Here is a 13,634-nt window from a genome sequence, read left to right as displayed (position 1 = left end):
CCATTTGTCTCCCTGGACCCCTGCACCTCAAAACAACTTTCTCTTTGCTACGAGCACGAGCTACTACCTACCCCTGTCTCAGAGACGCTTCCTTGTCAAAACCGAAAAATACACGTTAGAAGTAATGTCTTAGATAATAAAAAACAGCCTAATTGGACTCCCTCCCTAGGAGAGCGCAAGGGTGTGAAGCAATGTATTTTGATAAAGCCCTGCCTGATTAGGATTTCCATGATGGGTGTGAGACTGGTTCCTCTTCGTTAGATGTGAATTTTTCAGGCGCCCTTTGTGGCAAAAGATATAGGATGACCAGAGTTCAGGAGAGGCCCTTCACTGTGTCTTTCATCCAAAGTTTCAAAAGACGATTTTGATCCTGAGGAGAGGGTACATCTGCACTCTTCAGTCTGGATCCCTTCAGTTAGAATGGCACCCTTTGTCCAGGCTAACTTGAGGAAAACCCTTCTTAAAGAATGTACAAAACCGTTGGAAGAGCAAAATAGCCTCCACCTACAGTGGATGGTCATGGTACCCCAGAAATTGATCCTAAACTATCCATCTGCTTGGGGAAATATGTTGAAGACCTAAGAAATGGTAGTGATAGGTCCTGGTGGGCCTGTCGGGATAAATTGTTGAATTTTGTTTCAGGACTTCTTTCTAAGATTTTGAACTTTGTTTTGGCAGCTAAAGAACAAAATTACAGTTATTGACTCAGAAGTCTTAGTTGACTTGGTACAGAGAGCTATTAGTTTATTTGGCAATGCAAACTGCGCCCCCCTTGATGAAAGGCGCAGGTCCATTCTCCTTAGAATCAACATGCAGCTCTGTGGGGTCACCACAAATAAAGCTGGCACCTCAGCAGGGGGTTTACTGTTTAGGGCTCATTTGTTAAGCAGGTGACTAGATTCATGAACAAAATTACCTCTTTACACAAGACACAGGTAGCCTTGAAAGAGGTTTTCCAACAATACCTTTTTACCAGGACCAGTAGAGATGAGGCCATGCTACCTTCAAGTCCTCCTTCAAACTTTTTCCAGATGGTGAGATCAAGAAAGGGGGATTATATCAATTGATTATGAGCCTCTGATAATTCTATGCCTAAATTATTTATAGACCTTTCAAAGTCGAGGGGATTCACATTCTGCGACTCATGCTGAGAGAAGGAGACTTCATGGTATTTTGGAACCTGAAGGACACGCATAGTCAATTCTGTTATCTCAGGAGATGAGACAAGTGCTTCAGTGATGGTTAGATAACCTGGAATGGGCATGCCATCTTCTATCTCATGCCAGACATTGTGCTCGAGCCGGGCATGCATCACATAGGATGGGGAGCAAGATGCAGAGAGAGCTCCACAGGGTACGGATGAAATTTTGCTTCACATTAACTGCCTCGAGCTTTTGGCAGGGTTGTTCGCAATCCTAGCTCTGACTCCAAAGAAATCATCCTGTTGCAAACTGCCTCCGGATGGACATACTTACTGCACGTCTGGTATATCAACTACTTTTTGGGGGAGGGGGCATGGGATGGCTGGTAGATGAGAACCAGCATTCTAGCAACCGAAGTAAAGCAGTTTTGGAAGTTCAGCTTCAGCAACATTTCCGTGCTAGCGATTCACCTTCCTGGGAGGTACAACCAGGTAGTGGACTGGAATTTCCAGTTTCTCTGCAATTTTAGCAAATGGAAACTTCACCCATCTTTCTTCAAGAAACTGATGCAGTAATAAGGACCACACAGGATGGCTCTCTTTCACACCAGATAAACCTTTCAGATCCCCTTGTTTTACATCTGGAGACCAGATCAGTTAGTGGTGACAGATGCCTTCCATCAGGAACGGAAGGGTAGGAATTATGCTTTCCCTCCATTTGCAATGGTCCCCCCAAGTCACATGTCAAATTCAAAAGCAATCGGTGGATGCAATCTTGGCAACCCCATTATGGAGAGTGCAACTCTGGTCCTACTCGAGCTACCTTGCTGGTCACCTTCCATCCTTTCCTTACCTACTCTTGGACTGCGCAGGTCAACCACATTCTTTGGCCCTTGGCAGCCAGTTCCAACTTGTGGCATTGAATCTTTCAGGTCTGATTGGCAAACAGCCAGGACTTTTGAGCAAAGCTTTATTTTTCATTGACAAAGCCTGACCAAATTCTACCCACAAGCGCTACCAGATGAACAATCTGGTGTATGAAATAGGACCTGGATCCTCTGGGAGCAGATGTAACTTTTAACATCCACCTTCTAGCCAGCCTGGTGGCCTCTCTTAAAATTATTTCTCACTAATCAGCCATTTCAGCAGTACATTTTCCTATGCTTGACCATCACATTTCGTGAACTTCCCTACCTCCCTACTGTCCAAATTGGTCAGTGGGATCTGCTTTACTTCTCCTAAATCTCGGTACAATGTCTTTTAGGATGTATTCACAGTACTGATATTTTTGAAATTGTGGCCATATGACAATTCTTTGTCTTGCAAAGAATTGTCTTCAAAACTGACCATATTTTCTTTATGTCTAACATCTTACTCAAAGCCTTAGATCTAGCAGGTTGGTTCTTCTCAACCGAAGGTACTTTGGTCCAAAAAAACAAACTTCTTCAAAACCAGTTTCATATGCATGTTTTCTTACAGAATCCAAACTAAGTTGTGGGGTGCCTTTGTGCTTATAAGAACAGCACAATACATTTTTGTTGACACTTATGCACCAGAGGCTAGGTGGATAAAATGGATTCTCTCATAGACCGGTATTGATGCCGCCTTTTTAAAGGCCCACTACGTGGTGTGCATCATGGCTACGGAATCCTATTTGCCAGTCTACAGACATAATCTACATGACCTCAGAATCTGTCTTATTCCAAGCGAGTAAGTGGGTAATTTTCCATAGTAATTGAAGAGTTTTAATATTGGATAATCCAAAGTCTCCGGTTCTGTCATAGAATCTCTATTTATAGCATTTGTGGACTAGAGTTTTCAATTCTGTTAAGGACATGGAGGTAAGCAGCATCCTACTCTGCCTGCATGTCCTGTAATATGTTATTTTTAGCATTCATGAATGTTGTGTATGTACTCAATAATTTGGTCATGATGCCTTCCATTAATTGCTGACAAACAGTTCTAGACCGTATTACTGATCTACTTTTGTGAGAAAGTGCCATCTTTCTTGCATGGTATACCCCCACTTTTTGCTGAATGTACTTTGACTGAGTGTGCCCTGGACTCCTGCCAATCAGGTGCCCAGGGCCTATGTTCCTTCCCTAAACAAAAACCTCAAAACCAAATTGGCAAACCCTGGCCACATTTCAGCTCCTGGTAAATGGTACCCTAGGTACCATGGGCCTTGTGACCAGGGAAGGCCTCTAAGGGCTGCAGCACTCATTGTGCCACCCTTAGAGGCCCTGTACCCTAACACCCACACACTGCCCTGGCAGGCTGAGTGTCTGGGTACAAGACAAAACAGAGTCAACATGTGTGCCATGCCCACAAACTACACTGCCCTGGCATACATCAGCCACCCCTCTAGCTGGGTGCCCTATGCCAGTGGTGTGGGCACAGAGGCAGGAGCCCTGTGCCCCTACAGTACCCAGGTCTAATCCTGGGCCCTGTAAGTGCAGTGCTGCCATTTAAGAGTATATGGTGCTGGGAGCTTGTCAAACACAAGCTCCACAGCACCATAATGGCAGCACTGAAGCCTGAGAAATTTGGTATCAAACTGCTCAGCACATTAAATCCACACTGATGCCATAATGGGATTTAATCTACCAAGCACCACAGAGGGCATCTTGGAGAGGCCCCATGAAACCTAACCCACGTCTGTTCTGAAGCTGCCTAGGCTGCCACACAGCAGACATGTTGCTGGACCCCTGGGTAGGAGAGCCCCTGCTCTCCTGGGCCTGCAACAATGCACATCCTGGGCGAGGTGCTAAATCTCCTCCCCCAGGATGGGCAGGGGGAAGCTTCAAAGGCATGCCGCCTCTGTGAGTTTCCAGGCCACTGCAACCCCCCACTCTGGCGGAAAGCTTGGCCGGAAACCCCAAATAAGGACAGGGGATGTGCCAGCCTGCCAACCCCACCCCTCAGGTGGGGGAGGCGAGGTGAAGCACATCCCCGGGCTCTCGCCATCTTGAAGATGGGAATCCCTACCCAATCAGGACTAGGCTACTGCCCCCTCCCACAGGCGAGAGGGAGGATAGGGGGTGTACCCACCCCAGGACAGGTACCCATTGGTCCCTGCCCTTCACCTACCTGTAACGTCCCTAAATCTAGTATTTAGGGGCACCCAGAACCTTCCTTCCCCAGATTCCAAAATCTGCAGAAGAGCTAGAAGAAAGAAGACCTGCCCTGCAGCTGCTAAGAAGAGTAATACACAAACTGCTTTGGCCCCAGCCCTACCGGCCTGTCGACCCTCGATCCTGCTCCACCCGGCATCTCTTGTGGCCAGCAACCTCACAAACCCCGGAGGACCTGACTACCTTTTGACTCTAAGCCCTTGGGACTCCCATGAGTAGAGGCTCTTCTCAAAATCTACTTCTAATCCCTGGCAGCAGCCCGGAACCACGAACCCAGCACACTGCACCAGCCAAGCCTGGCCTGTGCCGGAGTGAACAAAGACCACGAGGACGACCCCACGGCGACTGTGACCCTGAGTCCGGCACCCAAGGACCTCCCTCAGCACTCCTGAAGAAGCCTGCAGCCTCAGAACAAGGTGCCCCCCCCCCCCAACTGCGATCAACAGAGGGTAAGATTTCCCGACACCAAAAGGTGCCCCGCGGCCCCCTGTGCCCAATCCTGGGGTACCTACCTACCTATCCTCCAACTTACCTCTCGAAGTGGTGGTGGCACCTGAAGAATCCTCGTCCCCAAGCTTGCAGTCTTTTTCTAAACCGGAGATTTCCATTGAAATCAATTGAGCGACTGAAGGCTCAAAAACGCCCTGCACCCAGCCGCCTGAGTGGCCCTGGCAGTGCAACCTCTACACCTATCTACTTCCCCACTTGCCTTAAGTAAGTGACCAGGAGCCCAGCTTCCACAGCCGCGTGGCCTGCTAGTCAGCAGCCACCAACCAAGGCCCCCTACCTCTCATAGGATAACATTGGGCCTAACTCTCTGCACCCGGTCGCCCTTGTGCCGCTGGGGGTGAACAAACTGTACGTACCTGACCCTGGGAGACCCCTGAGTCTATGCCCAGAACCTTAACTCTGCCAGTGGAGTACTTACCTTTAAACCGATAACTCAATTTTCTCCATAGGGTAACATTGACGGGCTTTTTCTGAAATTTCTTGTGTGGACTTTTCAAAACTTAAAATATTCACCAAAAATCAGCCGAGAAACGAAAATACTCACCTGCTCTTAGGTGAGCTCCCAGTGCTGGATCTTGGTGCCCAGTACTGACTCTAAAAACTACTTAAAACTGTATTTACCAGTAACCCAATTTTCTTCCATAGGAAATCATTGACTGTTTTTCTGTGAAATTTCTTCTAAGTCCCAATTTCTGCATCTTTAAATATTCTTTAAAAATCGTATAATATCTGAAAACGTAATTACTTACCTGTTTTGGATAAAGGTCCCAGCACTGAGTCTAAGCACCCAGTACTGGATTACAAAAGTAACGAGAACATACTATACCTGCAACTTGAATTTTCTGCCATAGGGAATCATTGACTGTTTTCTATGAAATATTTTCTTTAGTGTCAACTTTTAAAATAGAAAAATATTGTCTAAAAATCATCACAGTAATTAAGTCGACTTTTATCACTTGATTCCAAGTACTGACCCAGGACTGAATCTAGGATCCAGTCCTGGAATTTCAAAAGTAATCCTAAAAGTAATCTGTGGCAAATAACATGAAACTTCCATTGAACTCAATGCATTATTGTGTTTAAAATAGTGTTGCCTATTGCAACCACTTGTAACTGTTTACAAAAGTCAATTGCATATTGCAAAAGTATTTATATAAAGCATCTCATTCTGAGAAAGTATATTTTAATTCCAATTGTTGGTTCTAAAATAAAACAAGCATATATTTTTTTTATATATAAACCGTTGGCCTAGAGTTCAGTTATTGAGTGTGTGAGACCATTTGCTGACTGAGTGTGTACCACAAATGCTTTACACTGTCCTCTGATACTGCCTTACTGCTCGACCAAGCTACCACTTTAGAGAGTAAGGTTATATCTAACTTTAACCTCTGCCAAACCACTGGGGACTCTGTACACCCTGTACCTATTTGGGAACAGTATAAACCGAGCCACTTCTCACATACTTTGATTACAGTTCCAGATAAAAAAGAATCATTAACATTCAGGAGACATCGAACTTTCATAGTCGTAGCAAGAAGAGGAGGAGCTATAATTAGAACAGTTTGAAGAAGGGGCTGACACGTTTGTTGAAGTATGAACGTATTTATTCAGTGCGACGACCTGTCTCTCCTACAGGGGCCCAGAGACCACTATATATGAAACAGATATTCCGCGGGTCTATCCAGCTCAGAGAAGGGCTTGAGAGCACAGCCAGTACAAGCAACACGCTCCTACTAAAACATGGAAAAAAGTCCTACTTAAAAGGACGGAATCCCATCACCCACCGAGGTGGCATGCTTGATCATCTGGGATCTCTTGGTTGCAAGTCCTAGTGCAACCAAGGGCTACAACCCCCTCACTGTGTGGGAGGAGCTCAGGGATGTTTTATTGATCAGTTGATTGGATCTCCTAAAATCCGTTTGATGTTGAGCATGAAAGTATAAAGGATGATGGTTGCAGTGCAAGAAGTTTAGTGATGTGTGAAGTGATGTTAAAATTGGCTACCAAGAGAAGAAAGGAAGTTTATTAGTTAAGCCTTTGGTGTCAAGGTTAAAAACAGTGCAAACGCGATCTGAAAGAATTTTCGAGCGCGTTGGTCTAAACAAAGGGTCTGCATGTTTCAGCCATAATGATCAATCTCTGATCGTGGCCTTCCTCAGGACCTAGATGGTGATTGCTACTGCAAAAGTGTTTATACAAAAATTGAACGTAACAAGGTTGGAAACATACAACCTACAATAACCTGTGATCTTGTTTGTGGGGAACCTATAGGACTGTTGTTGTCACTTGTGAAAAGAAAGACCCAGTGACAAACAAACCATGATAAAGTGGAGATAAATTCAAAAGAAGCTAGTACTGTACTGAGAGCTCTATTTATGGAACGTTGTCCTTGTTACGATACCATACATGTACATAATGCCTATTGCACTGAGAAAATAATAAACAATTTCTTACCCGTAAGTGCACGGGTGAACGCCTCACCTGGCAACAGCTCAGGACGTGAGGCACCGCTCTGTTAGAAAGGAAAGAACTGTAATTATAGATACTGAAGGTTTTCTATAAAGCAGCTCTTCATATGGTTTGAATCAACTTTCTCATTTCATTCCGGACAAAATCATAACAAAATAAAACGAGCTATATGAAGCATTTATGTTACTGTACATGTATGCAAATGCTTGCGGGTCTCCTTATCTACCTCCTTGTAAGCGTGTTTAGTGGAGTAAGAGCAAGAAATGCCAAAATAATGACTCTACTTTATAACAGGTTGATATTGCTCAAAAACAATACATATTACTTAAAAACAATCAGGCGTTAAGTTTAGAAGCATAGCGATTTAGATAAATAGCATTTTGTTGGTATAAGCAGCAGATTTTTCAAGCTTTATGAATTTTCAATGGTGCCTGTATAGTTGCAATGTCAAAATTTAGCCTACTGTTGGCTTTGGACATAAGGTATAATGTCCACATGGGCAGTTTATTGACACAGAATAGCATGGAACAAGAGTAAACTTCATGGAGCATAATGTGCCTGCTATCGCGTAATCAAATAGTGCATCATACAGCTTAATGTCATGTACTTACCTATCCGTCGGTGCTTCGGACCTTCCACAGGCTGCCACTGGAGGTATCCGGAAGGAAAGCAAGCCGTTATATACCTTCCTAGTTGGTAAATTGAATTCTGCTGTGTATCATTAGCCCGGTGCAGTGTCGCATACTGATTGCGTCATGCTTTTAAAGAACTACACAACGAGCCAAGGATCGTGGGAGTTTGTAGTTCGTTTAGAGCCGACTGATCCTGGCGCGTCTGAACTACTCTGCACCCATGGAAACATGGGAGATGTAGTTTGTTGTTTCCTTTTCATTTCCACTTTACCGTACGATGTAGAGAAAGCGGGGAAGACTAAAATCCCATAATTGTGATGTCACAATGGCCTCGATTGATGTTGGTTACACAGGTATATGTCTGACATTAAAAGGAGATATGTCAATATAAGAAAGAGCGAAGGTTTATCAGAGACCACCTGGTCCACCGATCAATTACATAAAACTTGGGTGTAAATAATACATGGTTTTGTGTTTTCTAAAAGGCGGATTGTTGTTCATAAAGTCGTCCGCCTTTTCTTTTACTTATTACATTCTAGGAACAGTAAAGCAGAAAACTACGAGGGAATCTTAATACTGTGTTTTCATTGTATTTATATAGATAACATCTAGCATGATCAGACCAATACTCCATGAAGAAGCAGTTGATGGGACTAAAGCAGGGTCCAGGAGATGTCCTCATTCAAACCATGACACTCACTATGAAGTTTAAAAACCCATCTCTGTTCTTTTCGAAAAAAAGAAATTTGGTTATATCCGTGACATGTGGCGGAATGAAAGGTTGTTCGAGGACTGTCCATATTAGATTGTCAGCTTTGTGTTGCATGTTCAGAAAATGACTCGTCAGTCTTGTTGATTGTTTTTTGCACCGGATTGTGCTCTTATGTTCAAGTATTCGTTGTTTCACCTTCCGTGAGGACATACCAACATACTTAAGCTGACACGGACAAGCTTTCAAGTAAATGACCTTTTCGCTGTTGCAATTAGTGTGCTTCAATAGTTTCCAAGGTCTCCCTGTGCTTATGTCCACTGTTGTTGTGTGCTTAGTCTGTGGACAGGCCACACATGAGCCACATGGATAATGTCCCTGAACAGCTGGTAGGCTCCATAGTGTCTCTTGTCTATTAGATGGTTCTGTTCTTGGTCTTGTGTGGACCAGACTGTCACGTAAATTGGAGCTTTGTTTAATTGAAAACAGTGGTAGAGGTATAGTTTCTTTTCCTACATTAAGGATGCGCCAATGTCTACGCACGCTCTTCTTTCATCTGCGCCGGTCTTTAAACTTTTCCCTGAGACCCCCTACCTATCATAGTGTATTGTTTGCCCAGAGACAACTGCCTGTCATGGAATCCCAAAGATGTCACAGCATTCCATGACGCTGAGCGCTCTAGGCATGCATCACCACACTTCTCTCCTTTTTACAAAGAAGCGCAAGCAACAAATGCTGTAGAAAATACAATAACAATGAAATTAGTTGAACAAAGTTTCTTTATAAAAACGTAATAAAATGCGTGAAATTAATAAACAGAAAAATAGCTAATAAAATAGCAAACAAAATAACAATACATTCCTTCCCACCCCTCCAAAGTTGAACGGAGGAAAACTCAAGGTGGGGGTCATGAACTTAATCACAGATATCACTTGCTAGGTGCAAACTTAGGTCGAACACTCCTCAAAACTCTATGCATGTCTCCTGCATTAATTTTGTGTGACCGTCCATAACTGCGTCGTGTCATTACAAACACTGGGGTCTAGTGCTATACGAGAAGTATTCCACCAATTTCCCGTCAGACGTTTGGCTGCATTCCTTCATAGTTCACATACTTGTGTAGGCTCTTTAAACTTGGAACAACCTTTCCCAGCTAAACTGGGATTTTTGACACGTACCCAATCACCAACATTTAGTCTGCTCATACTACTTCCACCCGCGCTGGATGATTTCGATTTGGTTTCCCCAATACTCCAACACTCGCTTGCGTTTGTGTCCTTTGGGAGCAGCTTAGTCACCCAAAAAGGGCACAACTTTGTGGCGGCCTTACTGCCTCGCATTAGTTTAAAAGGAGTTTTTGTCATGACACTGTGGGGTGTTGTTCTGTAACATTAAATTAATTCTTTGATTGCTTTATCGACCTCCATGCTGCATCTCAATGTGGACTGTGTACATTTAACTAAAACTCTTAAAACGTTCAACTTTACCAACGCTCTAGGGGTGATATAGCGGTGTTCTTATGTGTTTAATTCTACATTTTTCCATAAAAGAGACCATCTCCACAGAAATAAACTGAACACTGTTGTCAGTTAAGATTTACCCAGGAATTCCTTCTCTGACAAAAACATCTTGGAAAAACTTGATCACACGTTTGGCTGTAGGTTCCTTAACACCTCTAACCTCCGCCCATCTGGATAGATGATCTATCATGACAATGAAGTATCTCATACAGTTGGGAAAAATGTGATGAGGTACTAGTAAGTCCACACCCACACGCTGCCGTGCTCTACCAGGACAAGTTGCTGCTGATTCGACTGTGTCTTCAGTTCTCAACACTTTGTCACTCACCTTGCATTTCCCTCATCTTTGAACAAAACTATCAATTTCATTATCAATTTTAGGCCACCAAACGTCTTCTCTCGCTCTTCTTTTGGTAGCCGCCGAGCCCAAATGACCCGAATGCACCAATTCAACCATGCGTTGACGGAAACAAAAGAGAGGAATGCATTTATCAGCACGCATTTATTTGCCACTTTCCACTGACCATTTATCTTGAACCTTCCAAAATATCTGTAACTCGTGAGACAAGTTTTTCTCTTTTCGGCCAACCTGATTTAATCATTTGCAAGACTTCTCGTAGTACAACATCCTCATTCACCACTTGTATCCATTCACTCTCTTTGTTGCATATGCTGACATCACCAATATGGGCGATAAAACATTCCTCAATTTCTGACTCACAATAGTGTTCACTGGAATCTTCAATGGGTAGTCTAGAGAGGCAGTCTGCTCTAGTGTTGTACACCAGGTATGTACTCGACAAAAAGTGTAAACTCTAGTAGTCTGGCAGATAGTCTAGCAATTCGAGCAGTTGTACGTTTAAATTTTCTCCCTGGTAAAATGTCTACCAAAGGACAATGATCTGTCTTCAAGATAAATGTCCCCCCCCATGTAAATGTTAAAAATAAATTAAACCAAATATACTCTGAACTTTTCTACACTCCACAAACACACACACCAAAAGTTCCTGCTCTGACAGAGTATTTGTGTTCGGTTTGACGTAGTGTCCTGGAGGTAAAACCCACAGTTGTCAAGAGTGTCATTTAACTGGGTTAGTGCTGCCCCCAACCCATATTCAGATGCATCTACAGTGACCATTGTCTTTCTGCCTTCTACAAACGACTGCAGAGCAGGTGCCAAGGTTGTATCCTTTTTAACTCTCTTGAACGTGCTCTGACACAATTCAGACTAAACAATTTCTTCCCACTTTTTAGGTCTCGCGTGCGTTGCAGGGCAGAGCCCTGCTCCGCCTCCGCGAGAGATTTTGTAGGAGAGGACTTTCAGAAAAGGGCTTTAAGCCCCGCCCCTCATTTCCATTGGCCGGCGTCACAGTTTATGGTAAACGGCCTGCCTTTGGAAATGAGGTTTTCTGTTCACACCCTTTGTCTTCGAGCCGGACTGGCTCGCCTGCTTTTCGTCTGTCGTGAAGACATTTCTTATCAGCTTGTTTATTTAACAAGCTGATAAATGTCTTCATGAGAGCCTTGAAGAAGCATGCACCAGGCGTCCTGCAACCACGCTGGCTTCACGCCTGGAGCATGTGCCAGTCAGCTCTCATTGGTCTGTCGGTGTCCAGCTGCCAGAGGACCCCACACAAGGAAGTGGCTACGTGTCTCAAAGGAGGATGCTCTGAAAAGGCGGGCAGAGAACGCCGTGGAGTGGAGCTGCGGGTCTGTGCTGAGAGACCCACTTTGTGAGACCCAGCTGCTCTGCAGGTAATGATGGAAAACACCTGCTTGTTTTCTCAAGTAATTGAAAACGCACATAACATGTTTTTTATAACACTGTAACCAAAGGCGCGTAGTAGTTAGAGGGGCCTAAAAACCAGAGCGAAAAAAAAAGTAATCTAAGCACCAAAATACGACAGAGCAGTGAGTGCTGCGGTCTGTACTAAAGAGCATGCTAGGTAGTTCATACCATAGAGCAGTGAGTTGAACATGTGCATACCGTCTGCACAAGCACCCTGCCCTTGAAAGAAGTGCTCGCTGTCTGTACAGCCGTACGTCGCTGCAGCACGTCATCGGTGACAATTTCTGCCAGCCCCGGACTATTTACCGAAAGGTGCACGCATGACCTATGACCACTGTAATAACTATTGTATATAGCGCTTGATGCTGCCCTTCTAAATTTTATAAGCACTTTAAACAACAGGTGTTAGTAGTAGTTAATGTAATGTTATTCAGTGCTCCGATTGGTAATTCTCGACTTTATATCGCCGCATTTCTTCGCTTATGGAGTTCAGTGCACCGAGGTGTCCTGGCAGCTAGGCGCATCAAGCACCCCCTCAACACAACCGTGACATGATCCGACCCTGCTGCGTGTCACACACTAATGAGGGTTACAGCAGAGGCCATACATGAAAGGCCACTGCACCGGAGGTGTGCCGTGGGGGCAGGTTAGGGGAGGGTCACAGGGCGAACAGGTCACATACTAACCACTTCTGTGTCTGCGCTGACCTGGCCCAGTCACACTTTTCAAGCTACTTCCTCGACCAATTGGAGTGAGCTAAGCGTGCGCAGGTGAGTCACAGCAGTGGGAGCAGAACCAAAACTACAACTCCCAGAGTGCCTCACTGATTAAATGAAACCCATTACTGGAAGCTTAGGCGCAACTAGTCGCCATATAGATGACCCGAGGGAAGTGTTCACGTGAGGGTGTCGCACACAGTAAAGATCACTTCTACGATGGGCACAAAGGGGAAGTTAGACAGTAAAGGACACTTTCGTGTAATTTCAGGATAGATGCGAAGCAGGGCTTTAAGTGGGATGAAAAAACTGGGGGGCTGTCTCAAAGGGGCGTGGCGAATGTAAGTAGGGGTGTGGGTTAAAAACATGTAAGCTAAAAATCTTTGTTTAGCATAGTGTGCCATCCGACTTGTATTTTGCTGGTTCTGTCATTGCTTCCAGATATGATCCAAGTAACATCATACCTACAACAAGTCAGGACTATTTACTCCCTCCCTTCCCTGACACTCAGTGTTTACATTTTATATTGAGCCTTTTTTGTCATTAAAATGCATACAACATCCGTGTCTCAGGCACGCTCAAGACATAGGAAACAACATCACGGCACACACCTGCTTGGGGAAATATGTTGAAGACCTAAGAAATGGTAGTGATAGGTCCTGGTGGGCCTGTCGGGATAAATTGTTGAATTTTGTTTCAGGACTTCTTTCTAAGATTTTGAACTTTGTTTTGGCAGCTAAAGAACAAAATTACAGTTATTGACTCAGAAGTCTTAGTTGACTTGGTACAGAGAGCTATTAGTTTATTTGGCAATGCAAACTGCGCCCCCCTTAATGAAAGGCGCAGGTCCATTCTCCTTAGAATCAACATGCAGCTCTGTGGGGTCACCACAAATAAAGCTGGCACCTCAGCAGGGGGTTTACTGTTTAGGGCTCATTTGTTAAGCAGGTGACTAAATTCATGAACAAAATTACCTCTTTACACAAGACACAGGTAGCCTTGAAGGAGGTTTTC

The sequence above is a fragment of the Triturus cristatus genome, chromosome 6 (genome assembly GCF_964204655.1).
Source record: "Triturus cristatus chromosome 6, aTriCri1.1, whole genome shotgun sequence".
Taxonomy (NCBI): Eukaryota; Metazoa; Chordata; class Amphibia; order Caudata; family Salamandridae; genus Triturus; species Triturus cristatus.
The sequence above is the reverse complement of the archived record's forward strand: the minus strand, read 5'-3'. Positions refer to the sequence as shown.